Source organism: Medicago sativa, chromosome 6 (assembly GCF_051527215.1).
Source record: "Medicago sativa cultivar Bolivia chromosome 6, Bolivia_mono, whole genome shotgun sequence".
NCBI lineage: Eukaryota > Viridiplantae > Streptophyta > Magnoliopsida > Fabales > Fabaceae > Medicago > Medicago sativa.
The window spans coordinates 35,919,665-35,931,676 of NC_140754.1; the positions used below are offsets into that span (position 1 = coordinate 35,919,665).

General features: G+C 36.7%; 1 long non-coding RNA gene across 1 annotated transcript; it reads right to left on the minus strand.

Moving 5' to 3' along the window:
• Nucleotides 1-4,717: 4,717 nt before the first annotated feature.
• On the minus strand, nt 4,718-6,923 carry LOC146914824 (uncharacterized). Its single transcript, XR_015014397.1, has 3 exons — nt 6,568-6,923; nt 5,125-5,421; nt 4,718-4,969 (listed from the first exon to the last, which is right to left on the minus strand). It is a non-coding gene; the product is annotated as an uncharacterized LOC146914824 (long non-coding RNA).
• Nucleotides 6,924-12,012: the final 5,089 nt, after the last annotated feature.

Here is a 12,012-nt window from a genome sequence, read left to right on the forward strand (position 1 = left end):
AGAACAGTGTAAAAAAAATTAAAACTGAATGCAAAAGTAATACAGCTGTGTGTTACCCACTGTATTAGAAGGAAAAGTACAGCTGACAGTTGCATTCTACCACAAAACCAAAACACAACACAAATCTACGCAGATCTTCTTTCTCTTTCCTCTTCCTTCACTTTTCTCTTTCTCTTTCTCTTTCCTCCCTTCTCTTTCCTCTTCCTCGCGTCATCTCTCTCCTGCAGATCTAACCGGAAACAACCAAAACACAGCTGTTTTGTGCTCCGACCCAGAAAAGCGGGCGATTTGACCCGCTACCGCTCCATGTAAAGCGGCCGCGAAACCCGCTTTTGATCCGTTTTTCCCTAACGCGCGACTCGGTCGAGCTCTGACGCGCTAAGCTGTTTTCGGCCGCGCCGCTCCGCGATTGCGCCGCGTTTGGCCGCTATTGACAACAGAGGTTATACTATTGTTTATATCTTGTAATTTTGTAATATGTATTTAGGTTTGTGTTTTTGTTTTGTTGAAGTTAATTTTAAAATGTTTTTTAAAATTATTTTAATTATTAAATTTTAATATTTTGATTTTTTAAACATTTAAAAAACTGATTTTTTAAAGAAAATTCGTACACATTTTGCCAGGGGTTAACCCATGGCAATTTCCCTGGCATGGTTTGAAAATGACTGATGTGATCATCTGCAAAAGCCTGCATTGACCAGAATACGTCAGAAAAGCCTGCAATCATGCAGACACAGTTTGCCAGGGGTTGAGCCAGGGCCTGTGCCAGGAGCGCATTTGCCAGGAGCTAAAGCCCAGGCAGGGTCATTTGCGATGAGCAGATTTGCTGGGCATTTTTCTCCTGGCAAAACTCCTGGGAAACGTCCACTTGCCAAGGCTTTCTGCATTTTTCCAGGGCTTCTGCCCCTGGCAAAATGCAACATTTCTTGTAGTGGTAATTCCATTTAAATAATGGTCCCATCGAAAAAAAGAAAATTGTGTTACAGTGCGAAGCCAATAATTCTTACGGCGGTATATTTATTTTTAACGTTAACCAAGCAGAAAGACACGGACGTTACTCTGTTCACAGTGCTTACAGGTTATGTGTAACAAAATTAACCGTGTGGTTTTAACCGTGTGGCTCAACCCCTTGCTTTATTAAAGAACTACGTTTTTTGCTTGCTTGGTTACGACAAACCTTTGTTCCCGTAAGAGGACCTCTGGTCTCTGCGTCTCTGATAAGCGATGATAGACCCTCTGCACTAATAATAAATAAATAAGGGGAGAGAGGATCCCCCTGGCGGAGACCACGGCCTGGAATAATAGGGCCAACCTACTCGCCATTAACAAGCACAAAGTAATCAACCGACTCTACACACATACGCATCCAATGAATCCAACGATGATGAAAGCCCATTTTACTTAAAACAGCCATTAAATACTTCCAATCCATGCGATCATAGGCTTTGCTAATATCAAGTTTGAGAGCAACATACCTATCCGGCCCACGTGTCTTAGCTTTCATAAAATGTAGAATCTCAATTGCGACCATGGCATTGTCGAGGATGGAACGACCCGGGACAAATGCGGATTGGTTGTCAGAGATGCACTGAGACAACACACACTTCAACCTGTTTGCTAGAAATTTAGAAACAATTTTGTATAGCATGTTGCCCAAAGCTATTGGACGCCAATCTTTCATGCTAACCTGCGTAGATCCTTTTGGAATAAGGGCAATGTTAGTAATATTTAAGTCAGGGGGAAACTGTCCCGTATCTAACCAATTACAACATTCCTTTAAGATGTCATCACTACATAAATTCCAAAAGTCGCTATCCTGTTGTTGAAAAATATTCACAAAATAATTGTGTGCTACTTCTCGCAAACCTTGTTCACTAGTAATTGTATTCCCTACATCATCTTCAAGAGAGATTATACGGTTTACCTTTTTTCGAGCAGTTGCCGATGCATGAAAAAATCTTGTGTTTCTGTCACCATCCTTGTACCAGTGATTTTTTGCACGTTGACGCCAATAGGCATCGTCTTGGGACAGCAGCCATTGCATTCATTTCCGGAGTTCAAACATGCGAGTTTGGTCTTCACCTGAAGCTTGCAGCCGCATTTCTTGCATTTGTTTTTGACAATTATCAATGTCACGCTTTAGGTTCTGGCAATGGGCTTTTTTCCATGCTGACATGTCCTCCGCACATGATGACAACTTAGGTATAATAGAATTAGTGGAATGTACCTGCCAAGAGTTAGTAACTAAATCCTTAAACCCCGGTTCCAATTGCCAAGCATTTTCATAGAGAAAATGTCTTTTATGATGAGTATGCCGAGGTTTAGGAGAGCATTGTAACCATATGGGATAATGATCAGATGCGGGTGCTACAAGATTTTCCACAGAAGCATTGGGAAACATGTGAAACCATAAATTATTAGCAAGAGCTCGATCTAACCTTTCTTCAATTGCAAGTGGTGTGCCAAGACTCTTGAACCAGGTGAAAGGGTATTCTTCGAAAGGTACATCTGACAAACCGGAATCAAGTACCGCATGACGAAAACCATTAATGAGCCACTGAGGCCTGATGTTGCGCCCCCTCTTTTCGTTTGCATCCAAAATATCGTTAAAGTCCCCAAAAATGCACCACGGACCTGCAAAACTATTAGAAAGTTGACGAAGAAAATTCCAAGCAGCGGTTCTACGACCATTATTCGGATAACCATAATAACCAGTAACTCGCCAAGTACCAAGCACAGTGTCAGTAATTTCAACAGTAATATGATTGTTGGAAAAATCAATTAATTGACAATTAAAAGAATTCCTCCAAAATAAAGCAAGACCCCCGCCTCTACCGGTGCGGTCTACATGAACACAAGAATCGTAACCAAGCAAAAAACGTAGTTCTTTAATTTTATTTCGGTGAGCTAGTGTCTCACTTAAAAATAAAAGATCCGGATTGAAGTGTCGGACTAGGTATTTTAAATCAGGAATTGTACTCGGGCTACCCACACCCCGACAATTCCATGCCACAAAACTCATTCACCTAGGCAGGCCTGATCAACAGGTCCTGCGTTTACAGCATTATCATCAAACAGAGGATTAAAAATTACATTCATTTCTACATCCCCCCCATGACTAACATCAGTTCATATTACATTGTTTCCCAAGTCCCCGTCAGCAGCAAATGATTTGTCACCATTCTGAAGGGCCAGCGTACGTTTCATTTTCTTCAATTCAGAGCCTGTGTCATCAAAAGACTCATCACAACCAGTTTGTGTAAAAGTAGCAGCTGGCAGGCCAAGCACAAAAGGCCGATTGGGCAGCAAGCTTGAGGACGAGTCCCCTGTTGAAGAAGAAGGCAGGAAGTTCATTTGGCAAGACAAACTAGCACCAGTACCTTGTTTTGCTTCGGCAGCGATCTGGGCAGCAAGCACATCATGTTTGATTGCAGTTATCTAGCTCTGGACAGCAAGCATTCTGTCATTAAAATTCGGTACAGTTTCAGCATCAACAGCAGTAACATTTTGAGCAGCAAAGCCGCCTGCAGCAGTGTTGTTTTGGCTCGGCATAACTACTGGGATCGGGTCTTGTAGCCAACGGTTGGTTGCAGCAGTACCAAACATTTGAGCAGCAGGCTTTAGGTAGGCACCCCAGTTTCTAACACCATCATCAGAGTCCAATTCGTACAGCTCCAGACACACCTTGTCCGTATGACCAAGCAAGCCGCACCTGGGACAAAAAACACCCAATTTCTCATATTTAAAATTAACTCTCACAAAAGAACCGTTACTAGCACGTACACGTCATTCTTTTTTCAGAGGAACTGTGACATCAATAGCCACTTTGATGCGCATATAGGCGCTATGGATTGTGTTACGACCATCGTATGCCTTAAGAGTACCTAGAAAACTTCCTATACCTTGACCTACTTTGGGTTGGATGAAACCAAATGGAAGACCATGGACTTGCACCCAAAAATCGATGTGATTCAAGGGCACAAAGCTGGGAACCACACCAGGGTTGATTCGATCCATAGCAATATGAAAATTATCATACAACCACGGACCTTCGTCGAGAACACGAGACGCATCCACCTTGTGGTGAAACTGAAACAAGAAACGATCATCGACGGACTTTGTGATCGTAACCCGTTTGACTGGCTTCCAGGCACGCGACATGTGCTCACTGAAATAGGCAAACTGGATTTCATGATCAGCAAGGACACGACCGATCAAACAGTGTTCAAGGATAGCAGTAGTTTCAGACTCGGTTTCAAGGTTTAAGGTTAGACCCTCTTCAAACAAAGTCAGACCAGCAAGGTTAAGGTTTGTGGGATCCATGGGATTAGCTTGCAGGAAGGAACGATGGAGGAAAACAGCAAGAAAACAAGTGGGCTCAATTTAGAAACAGTAAACACGTACAGACTCAAGGAGGCTAGGGTTTGGATGTGATGATCAGAATACAGGAGAAGAGACGGTATAAAAAGACTGTAAAGAATCATCTAGATCATGGATCAGATGTGGATCAACTTCTCACTAAGATGGATCCAGCCCAAGGTGCGGCGGCAGCCCAAGAAAGGGGAGGCTCTAGAAACCCTAGCTTTGGAAACCCTAGGAGAGAAAAAAAATATCGATAACAAGTGGTCATATTGTTTTAAAAAAAAAGTAAAATATATATAAATTCAGAAATTTAAAGTGAAATATATATAATTTTGGCACATTGTAATTGAGACTATTATTTATCAAATAAAACTTAACCATATCATAAAAAATGTATGTATATATAGCATAAAAGTCAGAAATGTATAGCCTCTAATGTGGTAACATGGATATCTCTAAGAGTTACAACTAATTAGTTAACATAAAGATCAAAATCTTCTACGGTAGCATGCAGTCTTCATCTATCTTCTTGGTCCTCTCAACATTTTTATCCAAAACAAGCAGGCAAATCATCATTCATTTTCAAATTTCGTTCACTCTCCTCCACCTGAATATATACCAGAAAACATCATTAGGCAATAACACTATATTATATTAGAGATAAATTCAAAGTACTACTGATCATGAGTACAGATTAAAGCAAGATTATAAATTAAAACCACTACCACTTCTAGCAAATATATTTAGAAACATGAAACTCACTTTATAATTAAAAAAATATATAACTTTTAGTCTGATCATGAACCGACACCATTCTTCTTGGATTTCTATTAGTTTATCTTTTGAGTATGCCACACACTTGAAACCATCAATGTACTGCATATATTATAACATAAAAGATTAATCATTATTAAAAAAAAATCATGGATTAACCATTATCAAAATCATCAATGGTAGCATGCAATCTTCATCTATCTTCTTGGTTGTCTCAACATTTTTCTCCATAACAAGCAGATATAGATCATGATGCATTTCCAAATTTTGGTAACTTTCCTTCCCCTGAATACAACAAAAAACGCATTAAGCAATAAACAACAAATACTTTATTAGAGGAAAATTCAAAACAAAGACTCGTGAGTATAAAGCCCGAGAGTAGTCCACACATTTTATTGCTTTAAAATTAAAGAAAACAAGTGAAACAACCATAAATAACAAGGATTCAATAGAGAGATTTCATTTCTAGTTTTTTCTTTCCAAAGAGAACACCAAACACTTGGCTCAATGGCTAAAGGATAAGATTGATATCAACACACACCTCTTATTCTTCTTATCATATTTCTTCTTTGTTCTTTTTTCAATTCATGTTAAATTCACCCATCAGACACAAAGCTCTCTTAACACTACATACCTCCCCGTGTAACACGGAAGGTGTGTTCTCTGAGAGAAGACCAACAATAATTAGCTACTGATCTTGATTGCTACAGATGTGCCTTAATAATTTGTATTTGAAAAACATATGTAATTCCCAATTCCTTTGCTCTTTGCATTCTTTAAGTACCTCTCCCTTACATTGTAACTTTGAGATGTTCTGATATCTCATTGAAATATTTTTTCTCAATCATAAAATAATGTACACTAATAATCATATATATATGCTTTGTTGTATATTTTTATTTGTAATTGTTGAAGAATGAACCAATGGTGTTAGGGTGGTGACAATTTATTGGATTTACTTAGCATCCGTTCTATAGGTACAATTATTGAAATTCATGCAAGGAAGCTTATGAGGATAATAATTTACAAGGACAGCCAGTATGGTATTTCTATATATACACACACACATAAAAGCATCAATTAATCATCAAAGTTAACCACTACTAAGAAAATTGTCCCAAGAAAACCATTTTAAGGAAATACTATTTCACTTATCAATAAAAATATCACCGCATAAATTCCGACTCTAAAGTTTGAAGACCAAAATCAACCCAACACCTAATACTACTACTAATAATTTTGCAGCTATAACATTATAAACTTCAACTACACGTCAAATAATTAGATAGTTTCCACAAAATTACAATTGAATTAAAATTGAACCTAATAAAAGGCAAACAACAATAAAACCTAAAATTTAATTAAATCAATTAAAATTTAAAATCATATCCAACATACTTAAACCTAAGATCAGTTCAACAAAGAGCTTACACGTTTGAAGAGTGAAGTTTTGAAGGGAAGGTCAAAACAAAGCTTTGTTGTGTTTGCTTCGATTCGACTACCACAGCGGCGGCTCCACGTCGGTTCGCAAGATGAACGGTTTGTGGATGAATAGATGGCTTGTGAATGGATTTGTGGTTGATATCGTACAAAGAACTGGTTTTGGTGATGAATCGTGCTGGTTTGGTGATGAAACCTGTAACTGGGTTGTGTGGAATCGTGTAGGTTGTTTTTGGAGATGGGTGATGAAGTATCACGTTTGGGTTTGGGGGGAAGTAAGAGATAAGCCTAATTTATTTATTTTTTTGACCAAAGAGAAAAGCCTAATCCCTTGTTTTATGGATAAAAAAACGTTAGGGGAATCTGATTTATTCTTTTCATTAAAAAAAAAAATTTCGAACACGCGACATCCAGATTTTTTTTTTTAGGGGGCGTTTTTCTATTGATAAAGAATAACAAAAATCCCCTAGTGGGGTTCGAACACGCGACATCCAGCTTAGAATGGATAAAAAAACGTTAGGGGAATCTGGTTTATTCTTTTCATTAAAAAAAAAAAATTTCGAACACGCGACATCCAGATTTTTTTTTTTTAGGGGGCGTTTTTCTATTGAAGAATTTTTTTTTTTTAGGGGGCGTTTTTCTATTGATAAATAGGGGGCGTTTTTCTATTGAAGAATTTTTTTTTTTAGGGGGCGTTTTTCTATTGATAAAGAATAACAAAAATCCCCTAGTGGGGTTCGAACACGCGACATCCAGCTTAGAACAAAGAACAAGCAATTAATGCCACTCGGCTAAATTGTATATTTTAATACATAGCGCTTTCTCTAGAAATATAAACGCTATTTGTTGTAATACCTAGTAATGGCGCTTTTAAGCGCTATTAATGATTAAGCCATAAATAGCGCTCCCTAAATAAAACGCTATCTTAAATTAAGCCATTTTTTTTTAATATTCATTATATTTTTATGAACCTAGGCTAACGCTTTTAGCTCAAAATGCTATATAAAGAAAGGTTCATATATAGCGCTTTTATGAAAAAGTGTTATCTAAGGCTTCCATGTTTTCATTTATAGAGCTTTTGGGGTAAAAACGCTGGTAAAGGGGCGCTATTTTTTCCACATTTTGTAGTAGTGATTGATTGGTTCTAATACTAAAGAAATTGTGTTATACAATTGATTGTGTGTTATTTTATTTCCATTATACAATTTTCTGTGTTATTTTCAAATTTGGGATGACAATTAATATGCAATCGTCTTATAAATGGAAGTTTTCAACCGTGAATTGTTATAGCTAATAAATATACAGTTGATTGTGTGTTATTTTATTTCCATTATACAATTTTGTACGTAATTCACGGGTCTAATTTTCAAGCTAGTGTTTTTTTTTCGTTTTAATGGTATCGTGTGCTATACTATTTTCAATGTACCTAATTCACATTTCAAATTTGGGATGGCAATTAATACGCAATCGTGTGTTATTTTTATAGACTTAAATTATAATAATATGCAATCGTGTTATAAATGGCAGTTAAAATTTTCTGCAATGAAATAAAATAATATGCAATCGTGTTATAATGGCGTGTATTAAAGGTGAGGAGGTCAAACCTACACATAAATGCTTGAGAAAGAGCGGGAAAAATCTAGGTTAGTTTTAGGGTTAGGGTTAGCTTGACCTGACAAGCTTTAGTAAGTAAGGTAATTTATGCAAATAAAATAAAGCAAAAATCAAATGAAACAGACATTTATAGTCGAAATTCGTTGCATTACTTAAACAAAGGAAGTATGATAATAGAAGAAATTGTTCTGAATACATCACCAAATAATGAAAAAATGATGAAGAAGAACAACGAACAAAGTACGTTTGACATTAAAATACAAAGTTTCATTCATCTTCACTCTTAGGGCACCAACTATGACTTTTTAGACCTCATGAATTATGCGTGCAATAATCATACACTTCCACACTATCCTCCAATTTTGAAGTGCTCATATAGAAGTGATCCAAAAATCACGATGCAATCCCATTTATTGTTGTAATCATCAACCATAACCAAAATAATATTCAGTTATCCAATGTGAACTCGCAAAACCTTGGATATGCATCTACACACAACATAAAAAAGTTCAATACAAATTAGGAAGATATATGATTTTATCTGATATATCTATAAGAGTTAAACAACTCACCAATAATTTGGAGACAATTTATTTTTTATAGGAAAATTGAAAATTAATCTCACCATGTTGATATGACAATGGTCCAAATTAGTTACCGGATGTGGATCTAGAGGTGGTAATGCATAAAAACATATAAGGTTACACATTATCAACATTAGAACAAATTAAAATACGAAGATAATAGAATAAAAATAGTGTTAAATGATGTTTACCCTATGTCATTTATACGGGTTTTGCAATAGCATGATTTTCAAAACAAGAGTGCACTTTTTTTTTCTTTTTAAAACAACTCAAAACCTTGCACTAATGGATTCATGACCGTCTTTAATTTAAAATCAGAGTAAGTAAATCAGTTTGAAAGGATTTCCCATATTACGATCTGAATCAAATGCCATTTTTTATAAACAATTTTAGGCAATTAGCTTTTTAAATCAAATCATGCACTACGAAATACATAAAATAATGTTTGAGTATTCATTTCTCATGGCAGTATCATTTACAACTAAGTCAATACAAAAGTACAGAAAATACACAAGACTCTGCAAGTAAACCTCTAAGTTGATCTTTAACTCTCAACTGAGATGACAGGGTACAAGAACCCATCAATGGCATCAAGCTTGGCTGTCATACTACTACACCTTCAAAGCCTTTGCCATTCCCACAAAGCACACTCCCTATTTGGATGTGGGGCAAAGCTCGATTCAGGGATTAAACTAAAGGGTCACGATCTAAAAACAACATAATTACAAAAATACAACATGCAAAAGCATACATGCTTGGTAAATGGCATCATCATAAACATTCCTCAAACAAAATATATTGATGCACGATTAGTCTAGCAAATGTAGACTCAAAATTTATGACACAACCTCCAATGACTTATCACATTTAAATGATTCCAGAATAATCCACTCTGCAGAGGGTCGTAGGCAAAAACTAAGAAGTTCATGATTGTCATACTGACACATCTGAGGTAAACCCCCCTCCCCCACAATGGTCGAATAATCACGTGGTCCTCATTCTGACACATCAATCCTCCACAATGCTCGAGCAACCAAGACTCAATAAATCTCATAGATTTAAGGCAGAATCCTTCATGACAGTCCACACCCCACGCGTCTCAACTGACTAACGCATACAATAAAATTTGTGCGTCTCAACTGAATAACATGTACTATGAAATGCATGTGCATATATTGTCCACTCAATATGTGGAAATGCAACTATTACATATAATTAAACATATGCATTAATATTAAGATGCCTCACCTGGCAGTTCACATATTTTTAACACGCTTTAACTGACATTTCACATATTTTTAACTTGCCTCAACTGACAGTTCACATATTTTCTTTCAATTCATATCAAACAACATTTCATAAATCAGAAGAGATTTCATATATTTATTCACAAATCACATGAAGCAACTAAGATTTGTTGGAACAAAATGTGTTTAACATTACCCTTTGAGTTTTGATGATAACAAGGTATTAAAAATTGTCAATTGGATATGCTAATATTTGTTCAAGTGTGCAGGACCATAGAAAAAATTTTTTGTCTCTTTAAAAGCCTAGGTTCTAGAAGAACAAATGAGAGCAGTTGGAATCAACAAAAAGGAAACTTGAAGCATCTTAAGAAAAGAGGTTCTAAAGACAAGCTCATCAGAAGCACCTCATCAGAAGCAAAATCACCAGAAGCACATTCTCATCAGAAGCACCTGAAGATCATCAGAAGCTGAGAAGAATTAAAGCTTCAAATGATGTTCAAAAGGATTTAATCATGCCTAGTACTGCAGAAGACCAGAAGAGTGAAGAAACGACTAATTCTAAAGGATTTGAAGGCATTTGATACTTTTTCATTGAAGAGCGTTGAAAAAGGACAATTGTACGAAGTGTACAACCACTACGTACGAATATGTCTATGATAGCTTTTCAAAGGATGAAGAAAAGATGAAGATTCAATGCCTAGATCCATGATGTCTCAACAAATCTTGGGTTGAATCTGCGCCTAACTACCTTGCTTTGTGTTTCTCTCTCTAGAAAAGCCCTAGTCTCTCTTTAAAACTAGAAAATAAAACAATAAAACAGTAATGGAATGGTTGGAAAGAGAAGAGAAAACTATTTATATGGGCTGAATTCGTGCCTGCACACTTAAGCGTGCAGTGGTCACTTAAGCGTGCCAGCAAAATATCTTCCATTGACCATTGATTAGTTGCCACGTGTGCCTTATCTTCTGCAGATGAAAGACTTCGCTTAAGCATTCTAGAAGCGCACAAAAGAGTTGCTCTCTGGAACTTGCACGCTTAAGCGATCTGAGGTCGCTTAAGCGTGCTCTCTGAATCTGGGAAGCGTACCAACAGCGTCCAAAAGGCTGCTCACGACATTTTGTACGCTTAAGCGTGTTGAGGACGCTTAAGCGTACTGACCTTGGTTCACGAGCTTCCTTCTTTGGTCCTTGCTTGTCATTTCCTGCATAAATTGGGTAGAATCAGGCATGTAAAACATAAATGGTACAAATACAATCAAATGGTAGTTTTTCCTTAGATAACTTTCAGAACAAATCACTAAAATGCCTAGATTAACACATAAAATATGTTACTATTGAGCACTTATCAAGACCATACAAAGACTTAGTGAGCTTGAAAACTTGATTTGGTTTAGAATGAGGAACACCTTGAGATATGGTCATGTAAACATCTTCCTGCAACTCACCATGCAGAAATGCATTATTTACATCAAGTTGATGTAAATGCAGTGATCAATGGAAACTGGATCAATGATGAATCTTACAGTTGTGAGTTTAGCTACATATGAGTAAGTGTCAAAATATTCCAAACCCTCAACCTGGTTATATCCTTTTGCTACCAAACATGCTTTGTATCTTTCTATGGATCCATCAGCATTGTGTTTGATTTTGAAGATCCACATGCCCCCTATAGGTTTGTCTGCAGGAGGTAAATCAACTATTTACCAAGTACCAGACTGGTTACGAGCAGTGAGTTCATTTTTCATAGCTTGCTTCCAACAATCATGTTTAATAGTCTCAACATATGTTTTTGGTTCAATATGAGTGGCAATAGACAAAGCAAACAAGGAATGAAAGTTAGATAAATGTGAATAAGAATGATAAGCATATAAAGGATATTTATTGGTTAAATGATTAGTGTGATTAGTATGGGAAGGTGGACAAATGAAATCCTGCAGGTAAGCAGGGTTTTTGTTTAGTTCTAAATGAAATGCCAATAGGTGGAGGGTTAGG